Raw genomic sequence first — 12460 nt, forward strand, 5'->3', positions numbered from 1 at the left:
TGTAATAGTTTCTAAAATCAGGTAGTGTGAGGCATCCCATTTTGTTTTTCTTTTTCAGTAATACCTTACTTACCAGGGGCCTCTTTCCCTTCCATGTGAAGTTTATGTTTTGTTTCTCCATCTCGCTAAAAAATGTCATTGTTTTTTGGATTGGGATTACATTGTATCTATAGATTGCTTCAGGTAGAACAGACATTTTTACAACGTTGACTCTCCCTTTCCAGGAGCAAGGTATGTTTTTCCACTTATGTGTGTTTCTTTTGATTTCTTGCAGCAATGTTCTGTAGCTTTCTTTGTATAGGTCTTTTATGTCTCTGGTTAGATTTATTCCTAAATATTTTATCTTCTTGGGGGCTATTGCAAATGGTACCAACTTGGTGATTTCCTCTTTTTCTGGTGTAGAGGAATCCAAGTGATTTTTGTACTTTTATCCTGTATCCTGATACCCTGCTGAACTCTTCTATTAGTTCCAGTAGTTTTCTTGAGAATTCTTTAGGGTTTTCTGTGTGTAAGGTCATGTAATCAGTAAGTAGAGACATTTTTACTCCTTCTTTACAATTTGGATGCCTTTATTTCTTTTTCTAGCCTAATTTCTCTGGCTAGGTCCTCCAGCACAATGTCGAATAAGCCATCCTGTTCTGGTTCCTATTCTCAAGAGGAATGCTTTCAGACTCTCTCCATTTAGGATGATGGTGGCCTTTGGCTTTGTATAAATGCCACATATTATGTTGAGGAATTTCCCTTCAAATCCTATTTTTCTGAAATTTTTTATCGTGAGTGGGTGCTGGACTTTGACAAATAACTTTTTGGCATCAATTGATCAGATCATGTGGTTCTTGTCTTTTGTTTCATTCATATGATGGATTACATTGATTGTTTTTATAATGTTGAACCATCCCTACATACCTAGTATGAATCAACCTTGGGCATGGTGAATTATTTTTTTCATATGTTGTTGAATTTTGTTGGTTAGAATTTGTTGAGGATTTTTGCATCTAAGTTCATGAGGGATAAGTCTGTAATTTTCTTTGGGTGTGTGTGTGTGTGTGTTGGTCTGTTTACCTGGTTCTGGTATCAGAGAAATACTGGATTCATAGAATGAATTTGGGAGTATTCCATCCTTTTTTATGCTCTGAAATATTTTCATGGTAGTGGTGCTAACTCTTCTCTGAAAGTTCGATTGCATTCTCCAGTGAAGCCGTCATGGCCGGGGCTTTTGTTGTTGTTGGGATTTTTTTAATTACCTTTTCAATTTCTTCTTTTGTTATAGGTGTATTTAGTTGTTCTATCTCTGTTTGCATTAGTTTAGGTAGGGATTGTGTTTCTAGAAAAAAGTCCATTTCTTCTGGGTTTTGAAATTTGTAAGCATACAATTTTTCATAGAAATCTGATATGATTCTTTTAATTTCAGTTGGATCTATTGTGATATCACCCATCTCATTTCTTTTTTGGGTTATTTGCTTCCTCTCCTTTTTTTCTTTTGTCATTCTGGCCCATGGTTAATTGAATTGGTTAATCTTTTCAAAGAAACATCTTTTGGTCTTGTAAAATCTTTCAATTTTTTTCTGTTCTCTATTTCATTTAATTCTGCTCTAATTTTTATTATTTGCTTTTTTCTACTAACTGAGGGTTCCTTTTATTATTCCATTTCTATTTGTTGAAGTTTTATGCATAATTCTTTGATTTGGGCTCTTTCTTTTTTCTTCTTTTTTTTAATGTGTTCATTTATTGCTATAAATTGACTGCTGAAGTCTGCTTTAGTTGTGTACCAAAGGTTCTGATCAGAAATGTTTTAATGATTGCTGGATCATAGGATTCTTTTGTTTCTAGATTTTGGAGAAAGCACCATACCATTTTCCATAGTGGTTGTACCGTTTAAAGATACACCAACACTGCTAAGGATTCCAATCTCCCCACATTCTTGTTAACATTTATTGTTATCTGTAGTTTTTTAATCAGTGGAATTTGAGCCTGGGTAAGAAGATATTTCATTGTAGTTTTGATATGCACCTCTCTAATGGAAACCCTCGTGGCACAGTGGTTAAGTGCTATGGTTGCTAAGCAAAAGGTCAGCAGTTCAAATCTACCAGGCGCTCCTTGGAAACTCTATGAGGCAGTTCCACTCCGTTCTATAGGGTCGCTATGAGTCAGAATTGACTCGACGACAGTGAGTAAAGGTAAGGTAATAGCTAATAAACTTGAAAACCTTTCTTACGTTTATTGGCTGCTTGGATATCCTCTATGCTGAACGTTCTGTTCATGTGTTTGCCCATTTTGTGATTGGGTTGTTTGTATTTTTGTTGGTGAGTTGTTGCAATTTTTATAGGTCTTAGATATTAGACCCTTATCAGATAAAACAGTTTCAGAGATGTTTTCTCAGTCAGTAGGTTTTCTGTTTACTCTTTTAATAAAGCTTTCTGCTGAGCATAAACTTTTAATATTTATGATGTCACATTTATCTATCCAACATAAATGGTGGATATACACATGGACCTTGTCATATGGAATATGCAGTAATCAAATTGACTACATCTGTGGAAAGAGTCTATAGAAAAGCTCAATATCATCAGTCAAAACAAGGCCAGGTACTGACTGTGGAACAGACCATCAATTTCTCATGGGCAAGTTCAAGTTGAAACTGAAGAAAATTAGAACAAGACCAGAGGGCCAAAATACAACCTTGAGTATATCCTACCTGAATTTAGAGACCATCTTAAGAATAAGTTTGACACATTGAGCATTAACGACCAAAGGCCAGATCAGTTGTGGAATGACATCAAGGACATCATACATGAAGAAAGAGCTCATTAAAAAGACAGGAAAGAAAGAAAAGATCAAAATGAATGTTAGAAGAGACCATGAAATTTGCTCTTGAAAATCAAACAGCTAAACCAAAAAGCAGAAATAATGAAGTAAAAGAACAGAACAGAAGATTTGAAAGGGCAGTGTGAGAAGACAAAATATTATAATGACTTGTGCAAAGAGCTGAAAATAGAAAAACAAAGGGGAAGAACGTGTTTGGCATGTCTCAAGCTGAAAGAACTGAAGACAAAATTCAACCTTCAGGAGCAATAGTGAAGATTCTAAGGGGAAGTATTAAACAACGCATGAAGCATCAAAAGAAGATGGAAGGAATATACAGAGGCATTATACCAAAAAGAATTTGTTAATATTCAACCATTCCAAGAGACAGCTTATGAAAAGAAACCCATGGTACTGAAGGAAGAAGTCCAAGCTACACTGAAGGCATTGGCAAAAAACAAGGCTCCAGGAATCTATGAAATATCAATTAAAATATTTCAACAAACGAATGCAGTTCTCGACGTGAACACTCCTCTATGCCAAGGAATTTGGAAGACAGCTATCTGGCCAACAGACTGAAAGAGATCCAAATTTATGCCTTTTCCCAAGAAAGGTGATCCAACTGAATGTAGAAATTATATAACAATATCATTAATAGCAGATGCAAGCAAAATTTTGCTGAAGATCATTCAAAAGCAAGTGCAGAAATATATCCACAGTGAACCGCCAGAAAATCAGGCTGGATTCAGAAGAGGATGTGGACCCAGGGATATCATTGCTGATCTCAGATGGATCCTGGCTGAAAGCAGAGAATACCAGAAAGATGTTCACCTGTGTTTTACTGACTCTGCAAAGGCATTCAACTATGTGGATCATAACAATGTATGGATAAAATTGCTTGTGAAGAATGGGAATTCCAGAATACTTAATTGTGCTCATGAAGAACCTGTACATAGATGAAGAGGCAGTTCAGACAGAACAAGGGGATACTGTTTGGTTTAAAGTCAGAAAAGTTGTGCATCAGAGTTGTACCCTTTCACCACACCTATTCGCTTTGTGTGCTAAACAAATAATCTGAGAAGCTGGACTATATGAAGAAGAACGGGGTATCAGGATTGGACGAAGACTCATTAAAAACCAGTGTTATGCAGATGACACAACTTTGATTGCTGAAAGTGAAGAGGACTTGAAGCACTTACTGATGAGTATCAAAGACCACAGCCTTCAATGTGGATGCACCTTAACATAAAGAAAACAAAAATCCTCACAACTGGACCAATAAACAGCATCACGATAAAAGAGGAACAGAATGAAGTTGTCAAGGATTTCAGGTTACTTGAATCCACAATCAACACCCACGGAAACAGTAGTCAAGAAATCAAATGACGCATTGCATTGGGTAATCTGCTGCAAAAGACATCTTTAAAGTGTTAAAAACCAAAGATGTCACTTTAAAGACTAAGGTGCCCCTGACCTAAGCCATGGTATTTCAATCGCCTCATATGCATTTGAAAGCTGGGCAATAAATAAGAAAGGCAGGGAAGAACTGACATCTTTGAATTACAATGTTAATGAAGAATATTGACTAGACCATGGACTGCCAAAAGAATGAACAAATCTGTCTTGGAGGAAGTACAGCCAGAATGCTTCTTGAAAGCAAAGATTGTGAGACTTTGTCTAACATACTTTGGACATATTATCAGAAGGGATCAGCCCCTGAAAAAGGACATTATGCTTGGCAAAGCAGAGGGTCAGAAAAAAAAGAAGACCCCTCAACAAGATGGGTTGACACAGTGGCTGCAACAATGGGCTCAAACGTCATAATGCTCATGAGGATGATGCAGGACCGAGCAGTGTTTCGTTTCATCATACAGAGGGTCGCTTTGACTAAATGGCACATAACAACAACCACTGTATAGATGATGACACAGTTTTGAACCTGTGTGATTGTGATTCACACAAGTTTTTATAACCAGAAATGACTGGTTTAACACAGGAACATAGCTCTTTGGACTCCAATGCTAGTGGACATTTGATTATTATTTCACTTTGTCAGTCAAAGAGTTCATGAAAATTAATTTACCCTTCAGAAAGGACATTCGCAGGGGCCACTTCAATATTCCTAGATAATGCCTGGATGTTATTTACTTAGAAGTTTTGTTACTGGTAGTATCAGGTCTGGAAATATTTCTAAGATTTGTTTAGACTAATTTACATTTATTAGGGCAAGGATGAAAGTAATACAAAATTCATGTGGGAATTTTGAGGAATTACACTTTAAATTTTCTGTTCTAATATTCATATGAATAAATAAAAACTCACGGTTATTCAGGACAAAAAAAGACTGAAAAAAACAAACTAGAGTAGGAAGCTTAATCCTAAAAAGTTGAAAATAAATTATAAAGTGTCTATTATTAAAAAAGTGTTATATTTTGACAAAGAGAAGTTCAAGAGCCATATAGGGGATCTTTCCTTAGCCATTTGAGGAAAAATGGAATTGGATCACTTTCTTACTCCACACGTCAAAGTAGGTGATGAAGATAAAGTTTCAAATTTACTTTACATGAATATACAGAAACTTAATATCAAAAACAAGAGAGAAAAAATTAACATGACAAAAGAAAAAATGAGAAATCACCGCTTCTATAAGAGTTGAGTAGAAAAAGAATATTAGTCCTATAGAAAAATGGACATAAGATATGATTAAAGAGTCCACATTAAAGAAATACAAATAGCTCTAAAATATACCAAGAGTTGTTCAGTTGGACTCATAATAATAGAAGCACAAATGAAAACTGCACTTAAGACATTGTTTCTCACCTGTTAGAACAGCACACAGCGTTCAGTCAATTCATATTTAATAATGTGTCTCCTATTGATATAGGGTCACTATAAGTCAGAATCAACTCGATGGCAGTGGGTTTGGTTTTTTTTTTTTTTTTTTGGCATTGATACATATACCTGATAATTATGGGAGAGTATGGCAATGTCCAGGAGACTCGGGAAGATGACTTTGAAATATAAATGTTTCTTATAAAATTTCCCTGATACCGTAATTTTCCTCCAGGCTTTGCAGTACAGCGGATAAAAGTACTTAATTTTAATTGCTTAGTTATTGTCCTCTTGAGAATGGGGCAACATATAGTCTCTAGGGTTCACGACCCAAGGTTGTGACTACAGATGTTTAACATTGCATATACTTCACTCCCATCCAAGTTTCCCAGATGCAGGAGAAGCCTTCTCTTTGCCGTTAGCAGGTTTGTTTTAAAATTTGAAAGACATAATGATATTAACTTCAATATAGGGTATCTAGAAAACAACTAAGGGGGAAAATGCAAACTTTAGATGCAGACAGTTCATGAGGAATATAGAGTCAGGGCAAAGGGTGCATATCTGATCATGCAAGGAACAGGATGTGCACCCTTTATGCATAGAGCCAAGCATAGAGGACTTGACTCTTCAATAATAGTGCCCTGGATGAGGACCTGGGGTTGGGGAATAGATGTGCCCCGACAGTTTTGGGAATGTGTATTTTCTTCTGTAAATTTTTTGGAGCAGTTGTCAAGGTAGAATCAACAAGTATTTAAGCAGAACGGAATAATCATTGATTAGGCAGAATCTTTACTAAAAGGATCTCTCTCTCTCTCTCTATCATCCATCCATCCATCCATCCATCCATCCATCCATCCATCCATCCATCCATCCATCCATCCATCCATCTATCTATCATCTATCATCATCATCATCATCTACAATCTCTCTTTCTCTCTCTATCGTCTATCTATCATCAATCTATCTAACTTTCAAGCCTTAATTAGGATTACAAAGTACCATGTAATCTCTGGAGCCCTTGTGGCATAGTGGCTAAGAGCTTGGCTGTTAATTAAAAGGCTGACAGTTTGAATCCACCAGCCACTCCTTGGAAAACCTGTAGGGCAGTTCACCTCTATCCTATAGGGTCATTATGAGTTGGAATCGACTGAATGGCAACGGGTTTTTATGTAATCTCGAAACCTCATATTTCATATATTTGAAAATACTAAAAATTAGACTTGAGAACTTAAAGTTCAAATCAATGGCTTTATTGGTTTTCCTTAAGAAAAACTTTTTAAAAAGTTATCATGTTTTAAAATTTTGGAAGTTTAGCATTTCTCAATTAATAAACACATAGATTCTGAAAGAAATATCTTTTCCAGTCTCAGGGAAGGATAGTTAACTAAGCATCCTACATCCTAACTATGTTTAATTTTTTTTTTTTTTTAATTTCCAGGATTGATTCAGATTTTAACAAACAGAAGCCATGTCATTTTCAGAGAGAAATAAAAGTGGGGCCATGTTCACTCTTTTGGGCTTCTCAGATTGCCCAGAACTGCAGGTTCCCCTCTTCGTGGTATTTCTGGCCATCTACAGTCTCACTGTTGTAGGGAATCTTGGGATGATTGTAATCATCAAAATTAACCCCAAACTGCACACCCCCATGTACTTTTTCCTCAGCCACCTCTCATTTGTGGATTTCTGCTATTCCTCTATCATTGCTCCCAAGATGCTGGTGAACCTAGTTGTAGAAGACAGAACCATTTCGTTTTTAGAATGTGTAGTACAATACTTTCTCTTTTGTACCTTTGTGGTGACTGAATCCCTTCTATTAGCTCTAATGGCCTATGACCGCTTTGTGGCCATTTGCAACCCTCTGCTCTACACAGATGCCATGTCCCAGAGACTCTGTGCTATGCTGGTGGTGGGATCATATGCATGGGGAGTAGGGTGTTCCTTGATACTCACATGCTCTGCTTTGAAATGATCTTTTCATGGTGCCAACACAATCAATCACTTCTTCTGTGAGTTCTCCTCACTTCTTTCCCTTTCTTGCTCTAATACTTACCTCAGTGAGTTGTTGCTTTTTATCTTTGCTACTTTTAATGTGGTGAGTACATTACTCATCATTCTCACATCTTATGTGTCCATTGTTGTCACCATCTTGAAAATGAGTTCAGCCAGTGGTCGTCATAAGGCATTCTCTACCTGTGCCTCTCATCTGACTGCCATCACTATCTTCCATGGCACCATCCTGTTCCTCTACTGTGTACCCAACTCCAAAAACTCCAGGCACACCATCAAAATAGCCTCTGTGTTTTACACAGTGGTGGTCCCCATGTTAAATCCCTTGATCTACAGTCTGAGGAATAAGGATGTCAAGAATACAGTCAGCAAGATAATGGATGCTAAAGTCTTCTCTCATTAAACATATTATTTTAGTAGAATTTGTCGCCAATTTATAAACAAAGTACTTCCAAAAAGATTATTTTAAAAGATACCTTTAAAATTAATCTTTAATACTGTACAATGGTAAGGATATGGAATTTTGGTTCAAAGAGACTAATCTTGGCTTTGTCTCCTCATTGCAGGAAAAAAAATCACCACCTCTAATTTTAATTTTTAAATCTATGCAACTGTGATAACAGGAACTGGGTCATAATCTGATAATGAAGACCTAAAGATAATATAGATACCATGAAAGGCACCTTGCAAAATCCGAATAAACATTAATTCCATCCCTCTTTCTTATAAGGTCCTTGGAGTATAGTAGGTTCTAAGCAAACGCACATTTTTTGATGACATATCTACAAATGGCAATAAAGATAAGACATAGGCTTTGCCTTCAAAACAAGGGATGCGTAATTTGGTGGTAACGCTGGAGCAATAAAGAAAGGGGCTATTGTAACCGCAGACTATAAGAAATATCTTAAAAGGCTTGAGGCAAGGAACAGTTCAAATCCATTTAGGGAGATTAGAAATATGTCTTCAGAAATGAGGTATTGTTTTAAGTTGGCATGGAGTGTGGATAGAATTTTAAGAGACACATTTCAGTGAAGAAGGCATTTTTTTCAGGAGAGACTAGAATAGACAAACTCAAGGAAATGAGAATGTAACATCAAGTCAACCAATTTGTTATTGACTGAATACTGTATAATGTGTGTGATTGCATCTGTGTGTGTGTGTTTATGTGTGTGTGTGTGTGTTTGTGGTATCTTATATTCAGGTTAAATTGACATGACTGAAAAGCTAAATAAATATTTTCTATAACCTGAACATGTTTTAGAAAGAGTACCAGTGTAATAGAATGATTAGTTCGATAGGCTTTACCAAAGGCTTAGAAATAGATGTCAGAAAACCAGTATATGCAAAAAATTGGGACATTGAGTGGCTGCTCTATCTGTGTTTTATGCTATTATTTTGCATACTCAGCCATCAAAAATGTTATATATGATTTGTTTATAGTTTTTGGAACATGGGCATAATTACTGAATCCTTTTTTCAACAGAGCTCTCAATTTGACAAATCCTTGAATGCAGCTTTTACCTTTGTGAGTTATTTTGTCTAGCAGAGGTGGCAAAAATGACATTGAAGCAAGTTCCAAAACTTTAAGAGATTTCAGGATTTTGTGCACACTCTTGGAAACCTGGGAAGCTGCCATATGAACAAACAGACTAGAATATTGGCTAATGAGAGAAAAATAACCCAGCTGCCCGCTCATTCCATTGTACTATGTGGCCTTTAGCCCACCACTAGATTTGAGAATGTGACCCTCTTATGTCAGCTGACCTGCTAGTTGATCTCATATAAGTAAGCTCAGCCCAGATCAGCCAAGCACAGACCAGATCAGCACAACTGCCCACCTGACCCATATAATAGTGAGCAGTAGTAATGATTGTTAGTTTAATAAAAACATTTTTGGATGTTTTCTTTGTGTAGTCAGTAGAGTCACTCACTTTCTCAGGTTCTGGCAAGGTTACCATAAACATATTCCCAAGGCTTATTATATGGCAATTTAGGCTATTGGTTATTCTTCCATTCAGAGGCTCCTTGTTTAAAACAATCCAATTAAAAACTTCAGAAATATTAATATATTATAATTTCATTGACAATTGCTAATATAATATTTTATATAAAATGGAATTATTCTGTATGCTTTGAATTCATTCTCATCAACGGCTTGGAGATTCACACTGAGATTATTCAATTCATGGATTGTGATCATGACATGAATCCCTTCCAATATTTTTTAAAAATTTAAATCACTCTTAAAGCACACTTCCCATTTCTTTAAGATAAATACATAAACAAAATAACTTTCTTGTGAGTGTTTTGCCTACAAAACCAAAAAAAAAAAAAAAACCCACTGCCGTCCAGTAGATATAAGGAATCATTGCCAGTTATTTTTTTTCCTCATTGTTTTACAATTTTGCTATCATTTGACTCTTTCTCAGGAGACATGCATTCAGTAACAATAGTTTGGGGTTGAACTTTGAAAAAATAATCTAGTAAACAAATACTGTCATTACTACTGTTTATCAGAATTCACCATGTCATCATATAGGTTAAAACATGTGTCTAATACCAATCTTTCCATGTAAAGAAATATGCATAAACAAGGACAAAGCCATTTTCTTCCTAGGATGCATTGTGCAGTTCTATTTGTTTTGTAATTATGCAAACACTGAGGTCATCCTGCTGGCCGTGATGGCCTACAACTGCTTTGAGACCACCTGCAACACACTGCTTTACATGGTCATCATGTCCCAGAAACTCTGTGAGGACCTGGTGCCTGGCTGATACCTCTGAAGAGCCGTGTGTTCTCTGATTTGCATGTGTATAGCTCTTGAGATCCTGTCCCAGTTCCCAGACATGATTATACACTACTTTTGCAATCAATCCCTTTTCTTATATCTTGCTAGATCTGATGTCTCTATGAATGAACTTCTGTTGTACATTGTCAATTCCGACTCATATTGACCCGATAGGACAGAGTAGAACTACCCCCATAGAGTTTCCATGGAGGACCTGGTGGATTCCAACGGCCAACCTTTCAGTTAGCCTTTAACCACTACGCTACCAGGGTTTCCATCGTACATTGTGGCCACCGTCAATGAGATCGTCACTATCATTGCCATCCTTACTTCCTACTTGTTTATTCTCATCACCATCTCGAGAATGTGCTCTGCAAAGGGAAGACATAAACCTTTTTCCGCCTGTGCCTCCCACCTCACAGCCATTGTTGTCTTCCATGGAACAATACTTTCATTCATTTCAGGTCCAACCCTGGCAGCAGTCTGGACACTGACAAGGAGGCCACGGTGTACCATACTGTAGTGACAGCCACACTGAACCCCCTGACTATACCTTAGAAACAAGTATATGAAAAAAGCTGTCAAGAAAATGGTGGAATTCAACTTACATTCTGAGGAAACGTTTTCTTCACTGGACTTAAGAGTTTCAAAATGGACCTTTAAAGAGGCGTTTGAGTTTGGATGGAAATGGATGAAATGGAAAAGGGAGGAGGATCTAGGGTACTATGCATACTTCTTTGTTGTCTATTCACCTTATAGCTTATCTTGAAATTTGCAGTGTCATACAGAGCCTTATTTAAACACATCTGCTGTTTCTCCCCTTTCCCTAATTGCTAAGTGATTTGATTGGGTTTGTGGGATTGTAGTAAACCTTAATTTTTTTGTTTTGTTTTGTTTTGTGATTTTCTAACAAAATGCACATAAAGACACTTAACTTTTCAACACCATTAATACTTCCAATAATTTTTAAGGAATTTACTTCTTTTTTCATCTAGGACATGATACACATTCGTCTAATAGAAGTATACACTTTTTTTTTTTTTTTTGGAAATAGTTCAAATGAATGAAAATATCTCCAACATATCCCATAATGCACCATGGTAAAAAAAAGGGACCCCAAATTCCCTGCCTTGATCATTCTATACTCCAGGAGCTATGTGATTCACTGTGAGAGGCAAAATTGTAGATTAGGCAGCCTAGTCACTGAAGGAAAAGATACAGTTAGACATCTGGGCAACATTCTAGAATTGTATCTATTATTATTATTGGTTTATTGAATTTTTGGTGAAAATTTACATAGCAACTTAGGTTTCTGTTTTCAATTTTCTCACAAATTGTTCAGTGACATTAGGTACATTCATCACAAAGTGTTGACATTACCCTTAATTGTGTTCTGATTATTCCATTTTCTAGTACTCCAGTTTCCCTTCCCCCTTGTCTTCTTGTGTTTGCTTTTGAATAACTGTTGAAGTTTTGATCTCATACTAATGGTTTTTCAGTAGATCATTAATCTTACGGGCAATATCCTTTATTTTGTGTGACGCTCTGCTATTTAGCTAAAAGTTGATCTCAGGGGACAGATTCTGTTCTAGGTTTAAAGAGTGTCTCAGGGCAACAGTCTCAGAGAATCCTCTGTTTTCTACTGTTCCAGGTTGTCCGATTTTTTTTTTTTATCTTAATAGAAATTTGTGTTTGGCTCCACATTTACCATCTATTGTGATCCCGATTAGAATGGTCAATGGTGGTAGCTGGCACTATTTAGTTCTTCTGGTCTCAGGGTGGATGAGGTTGTGGCTCATGTAGATTTGTTTCTTCTCTGCTCTTTGGGTTTCATTCTGGCTGTTTTGCTCCTGGTCAATATAGAGACCTATAATTTGTGTCTTAGATGGCTAATTTCAAGATCTTATGATCCCAGACATTTTCACTTCTCTAGGATTCGGATCATTATCATTGTGAACTATGTTATGTCAATTGACTGAGTTGTCCCATGAGATTATGGTCCTAAAACTCCAAATCCAGAAAACCAATGT

General features: G+C 36.5%; 1 long non-coding RNA gene and 1 pseudogene across 12 annotated transcripts in view; both read left to right on the forward strand.

The window, feature by feature from the left end:
- Positions 1-12460, forward strand: part of LOC135229505 (uncharacterized) — a 598703-nt gene that overhangs the window by 206603 nt on the left and 379640 nt on the right. The window lies entirely within an intron of this gene.
- LOC135229495 (olfactory receptor 5D18-like) lies at positions 6578-9663 on the forward strand (annotated as a pseudogene).

The sequence above is a fragment of the Loxodonta africana genome, unplaced genomic scaffold, assembly GCF_030014295.1.
Source record: "Loxodonta africana isolate mLoxAfr1 unplaced genomic scaffold, mLoxAfr1.hap2 scaffold_32, whole genome shotgun sequence".
Taxonomy (NCBI): domain Eukaryota; kingdom Metazoa; phylum Chordata; class Mammalia; order Proboscidea; family Elephantidae; genus Loxodonta; species Loxodonta africana.